This window comes from Trichechus manatus, unplaced genomic scaffold (assembly GCF_000243295.1).
Source record: "Trichechus manatus latirostris isolate Lorelei unplaced genomic scaffold, TriManLat1.0 scaffold00269, whole genome shotgun sequence".
Taxonomy (NCBI): Eukaryota; Metazoa; Chordata; class Mammalia; order Sirenia; family Trichechidae; genus Trichechus; species Trichechus manatus.
Genome location: NW_004444205.1, coordinates 1,729,056 through 1,735,055, shown reverse-complemented (window position 1 = coordinate 1,735,055; position 6,000 = coordinate 1,729,056). Strand labels below are relative to the sequence as shown.

The window sequence follows — 6,000 nt, the reverse complement described above, 5'->3', positions numbered from 1 at the left end:
CTCTCAAGAGATAAAAGGAAAGGGAAGCAAGCAGAGAGTTGGGGGACCTCATACCACCAAGAAAGCAGTGCCGGGAGCAGAGCGTGTCCTTTGGACCAGGGTCCCTGTGCAGAGAAGCTCCTAGTTTGGGGGAACATTGATGAGAAGGCCGACAGAGAGAGAAAGACTTCCCCTGGAGCTGATGCCCTGAATTTGGACTTTTAGCCTACTTTACTGTAAGGAAATAAACTTTTCTTTGTTAAAACCACCCACTTGTGGTATTTCTGTTAGAGCAGCACTAGATGACTAAGACCCCACTAACACAGTTTTTGATGTCTGATTGGAAGAAGATTTGATGATGCTGTTGTCCAGTCTGATATAAAGCATTGGTCCTTCATGAAGATGAATGATGCAGGCAGGCCCAAGGTCCAAATAGGATATAAGGATAAGGGAGAGACCTAAAGTTTCTTTCCAGAGGAGGTGTCATCTATGGTTCTGATAAAGATGAAGGAAATTGCAGGAGCCTACCTTGGGAAGACTGTTACTGATGCTGTTGTCATTGTACCAGCCTGCTTCAATGACTCTCAGTGTCAGGCTACCAAAGATGCTGGAATCGTTGCCGGCCTCAATGTACTCAGAATCATCAATGAACCAACTGCTGCTGCTATTGTTTACAGCTCAGACAAAAAGTTGGTGCTGAAGGAAATGTGTTTATCTTTGACTTAGGAGGTAGCACTTTTGATGTGTCAATCCTCACTATTGAAGACGGAATCTTTGAGGTCAAATCTATAGCTGGAGGCACTCACTTAGGTGGAGAAGACTTTGACAACCAAATGGTCAACTATTTTATTGCCGAGTTCAAGCTCAAGCATAAGAAAGACATCAGTGAGAACATGAGGGCTGTTCATCAACTCTGCACTGCTCATGAACATGCAAAGCACACTATCTTCTAGCACCCAGGCCAGTATTGAGATTGATTCTCTCTATGAAAGAATCAACTTCTATACCTCCATTACCCACGCCCGATTTGAAGAAATGAATGTTGACCTCTTCCGTGGTACCCTAGACCCTGTGGAGAAAGCCCTTAGGGATGCCAAGCTAAACAACACACAGATCCATGACGTTGTCCTGGTGGGTGGTTCTACCAGTATTCCCAAGATTCAGAAACTTCAGGATTTCTTCAATGGAAAAGAATTGAACAAGAGCATCAATGCTGATTGCTTACGGTGCAGCTACATAGGCAACCACCTTATCTGGAGACAAATCTAAAAATGTTCAAGATTTGCTGCTTTTGGCACTCCGCTTTCCCTTGGCATTGAAACTGCTGGTGGAGTCATGACTGTCCTCATCAAGCACAATACTACCATTCCTACTAGGCAGACTCAGACCTTCACAACCTACTCTGACAACCAGCCTGGTGTACTCATTCAGGTTTATGAAGGTGCGAGTGCCATGACCAAGGACAAAACAACCTGCTTGGCAAGTGCGAACTCACTGACATAGCTCCTGCACCCTGTGGTGTTCCTCAGGTTGAAGTCATTTTTGATATTGATGCCAATGGCATCCTCAATGTCTCTGCTGTGGATAAGAGTACTGAAAAAGAGAACAAAATTACCATCACTAATGACAAGGGCTCCTTGAGTAAAGAAGACATTGAGTATATGGTACAGGAAGCTGAGAAGTATGAAGCTGAATATGAGAAACAAAGGGACAAGGTGTCCTCTAAGAATTCACTTGAATTCCATGCGTTTAACATGAAAGCAACTGTTGAAGATGAAAAACTTCAAGGCAAGATCAATGACGAGGACAAACAGAAGATTCTTGACAAGTATAATTAAATTATCAACGGGCTTGATAAGAATCAAACAGCAGAGAGAGAAGAATTTGAACATTAGCAGAAAGAGCTGGAGAAAATCTGCAACCCCATCATTACACTAAGTTGTACCAGAGTGCCAGAAGCATGCCTAGAGGAATGTCTGGGGGCTTCCCTGGTGGTGGAGCTCCTCCATCTAGTGGTGCCTCTTCAGGAACCACCATTGAAGAAGTTGATTAAGCCAATCCCTGAGCATAGATATCTTAACATTCTTCCACAGTAAAAAATTGAAGGACCCAAATTTGCAGCACATTCACTGGCAGTTTTAAAAGTTACACTGCTATACGGAATTTCTGTGTAGTCTCAATACTTGAATATGGAATATGCATAGGGAAAAGAAATCAACACTATATTAGCACTGTATCGTAAGTGAAAAATGCAATGTCTTAAATAAAACTGTACTTAAAATTGGCACCACATTTTGTTTTCTTTGTTTTTCTTTTAAGAAGAAAACACAAAACCACTTTCACTGAACTTTCCCTAAGCTATTTCACATAATGGCTTCTTAGTGAATATTTGTGGAAGTTATCTCAAAATTTTCTAGAACTCATCATTTTGTAAGTATCCTATATCTAGTGATGGCTTAATGTGACAGGATGCACTTGGTTTCATTTTGCCAGATAGGTAATGCACTTTCTTCTGCTCTCATCCTACTCAAAGAACCGCCAACGTTCTGTAGACATGATTCTTTGGCATCAAGTTTGAGGTGGGTGCCCTACTTTTATTAAGCTAGAAACTCTCAGAGGGTGAGAAGGCCTGTAGCTTGCCTGTGAGTTTAGGAAGACCACTGGGGGAGGTAGGAGGGAGAGAGAATTACTGAATCCCTTGGTGTCCTAAGCAACTTGAAAGCTTCATTCATACTCTTTGCAGAAGGAAAGTGGAAGTAGGGGAAGTCTTCCGACAAGGCCATTGGCTCAAGACTTAATTTGGTAAAGATGAATTTTGGAAAAAAACCTCCTTTTTAAGCTTTTTTTCTATTCTTTCTTCTTATTGTTTTTCAAGTCATTAGTACATGTTGCAATTAGATTATATGTATTTAAATTATAAAATTAAAAAGAAGATGCTTAGTGTTTCTGAGAATGTAGTGTTGGGCTTGTGTGTGGTGAATTGAAAAAAGGCTTCTTCATGAGATTTTGCTGGATACCCTGTGCATTAGGCTCCTGTGTAAGCATCTGGCATGTTTTGGAGCATATGTTTAGGTACAGCTTGGTAACAGCCTCATTCATAAAGTAACAGATCAAATTGCATTGTATATACTTTCATATTAAAAATTAAAATGTCATTAAATACATATGCATACATTAAGATAAAAATAAGTGATCAGCAGAATGATGTAATGAGAAGGGCCATATAAATTTCAGAAGAATCAAAATACAACACTCTCCCTTTAAATTTGAAAATAAGAACTCTCCTCACAGTTTTAACCATGGAAAGACAAATGACACCATGGGAAGTCATTCTATTAGGATGCATTCCAATAAAACCAAGGCAGATCAATCACATAGTAGGATGGCCTTCAAAGTATATTCCTTATGAAAATAAACTCATTTGTCATAATGGGGCATAAGATATTCCGGTTACATAAATATTCCACCCTACCACATCAATTTCCATAGAATTAAGTTAAAATGAAATACTGTTGATATCGCAGCTGGTGAATAAAATTTAATATTTTCTCCAAGGAGGCAGAATGTCACACTAGGGATATTAGTTTCCACTGATAGACATGAGGAAGTCACATGAGGTGATGGGTGGATGAACTTCAACCTGGGTGAGTTAGAAATGTTACTTACAGTTTCATATTGATGAACTTTATCTTATGAAAATGTAAAAATCTTCACTACCACAGAGAAGTTATAGGAGTAGTTATTCAATTACAAAAAGATCCTTATATAAAATTATTCACTGCAGAGTTTCTTTAAATAGTATATTTCCCCTGTGCATATAAATCTTCCATGATCATTAGCTGCTTAAGAGAGACTGGGGAACTGTCTTAGTCATCTAATGCTGCTATAACAGAAATATCACAAGTAGATGGCTTTAACAAAGAGAAATTTATTCTCTCATAGTCCAGTAGGCTAAAAGTCCAAATTCAGGGCGCTGGCTCCAGGGGAAGGCTTTCTCTCTGTGCTGGCCTTCTCATCAGTCTTCTGGACTAGGAGCTTCTCTGCGCAGGGACCCTGGGTCCAAAGGACACACTCTGCTCCCAGTGCTGCTTTCTTGGTGGTATGAGGTTCCCAGTGTCTCTCTGCTCACTTCTCTCTTTTATATCTCAAGAGATTGGCTTAAGACACTATCTATTCTTGCAGATCTCATCAATATAACTGCCACTAATCCATCTCATTCATCATAGTGATAGGATTTACAACACATAGGGACATCAATCATACAATACTGGGAATCATGACCTAGCCAAGTTGACAGATATTTTTAAGGGACACAATTCAGTCCATGACATTCTACCCTTTGGTGCCCCAAAATTCATGTCCTTGCCACATATAAAACATATTTACCCCATCATATCATAGCAAGTCTTAAATCAACTCCAAGTCCAAAATCCAAAAAATTCCTCTTCACCTGTGAAACCTAGAATACAAAGTACCTGCTTCCAAAGGTACAATGGTGAAACAGGCAGGCACAAGCTAGACATTTCCATTACAAATGGGAGAAATTGGAGGGAAAGAAGGCATAACAGGCACCAAGCAATCAGCAGAACACATTACATTAGCCTTCGAGGCTTGAAAATAATCCTCTGTTCTCTGAGACCATTTACACAATGGCCCTGCCCTCCAGACTCTAGGTATTGGCCACACTCTCCAGATTCTGAGTGGAAGCCCCTCGGCCCTGGGCTTCAGCTCCACCTTCTAGGCCCACTGGGATGGCAACTCTGCTCCCTTGGCTTTTGGCACACCATTCTCCTAGTCCACCCTTAGAAGCACCAGAGGCATGGCTCCACCCTTTGAAGCCCCAGAGGTTGTGGCCATACCTTTTGAGACTGAGGGAGCTCTGCTTCCTATGTTGTCTCTTCAGCTTCTGCTTCCTGGTTCCTTGGCCTCTCGGCCCTCGGGCCTCATGCCCACATATGCCCTTCTGGGGCAAGTGTTCCAAAGCTCTGTAGCTCCACTGATAAGTGCCTGGAGGAACCCCCCTCCGCTAGTAAACTTTGGCCAGAAGGCACTCAGTTAACTTGCTCCATGGGTAGGCAAGCCTAGCTCCACAAATAAGTGCCCAGAGGCATCCCACTCCACCAGGAAGCCTCCTATGCAAAAGCACTCAGCTCTCTGGCTCCATGGGTTGGCTCCAGCACTGTCTGGTGCTGGTGCCCTAGTTCTGCAGCTGCTAGTTCTCTTCCGTTTCCATTCCTCTGCTGCTGCCAGTCCTCTGCCACGGCCAGTCTTCTGCTGTGGCCAGTCCTCTGTTGCTGTTTCTCATCATCTGCACCTTCTCCGGTGTTAACAGTTCTCCTCACTTCCTTCTGAGTCTTCTATCCATTCACAGTTTCAAAACCACTTCCATATTTTAGGTATCTGTTACAGCAGCACACCACTCTCAGTACCAAATTCTGTCTTAGTCATCTAGTGCTGCTATAACATAAATACCACAAGTGGATGGCTTTAACAAAGAGAAACTTATTCTCTGACAGTCTAGTAGGCTACGAGTCCAAATTCAGGGCATCAGCTCCAAGGGAAGGCTTTCTCTCTCTGTTGGCTCTGGAGGAAGTTCCTTGTCATCACTCTTCCCCTGGGCTAGAAGCTTCTCAGCGCAGGTACCTCAGGTCCAAAGGATGCGCTCTGCTCCTGGCGCTGCTTTCTTGGTGGTATGAGATCTCCCTGTCTCACTGCTTGCTTCTCTCTTTTATATCTCAAAAGAGAATGGCTTAAGACACTATCTAATCTTATAGATCTCCTCAATATAACTGCCACTAATCATCTCATTACGTCATAGTGATAGGATTTACAACACATAGGGAAATCACATCAGATGACAAAATCACAATCATAAAATACTGGGAATCGTGACCTAGCCAAGTTGACAGATATTTTGGGGGGACACAATTCAATTCATGACAGGGACAGAGCCTCTTAAAGCTGACATGTTAAGCCACCGCTAATTAAAGATCAATCAAAAATGAAGGGACCACTTCTCAG

At 42.1% G+C, this 6,000-nt stretch overlaps 1 protein-coding gene and 1 pseudogene across 1 annotated transcript in view; one reads left to right on the top strand and one right to left on the bottom strand.

Annotated features, from left to right (window-relative positions):
- The window catches only part of LOC101341802 (heat shock cognate 71 kDa protein-like), a 2,567-nt pseudogene extending 535 nt beyond the window's left edge, over positions 1 to 2,032 (top strand).
- Positions 1 to 6,000, bottom strand: part of IL1RAPL1 (interleukin 1 receptor accessory protein like 1) — a 1,482,206-nt gene that overhangs the window by 345,864 nt on the left and 1,130,342 nt on the right. The window lies entirely within an intron of this gene.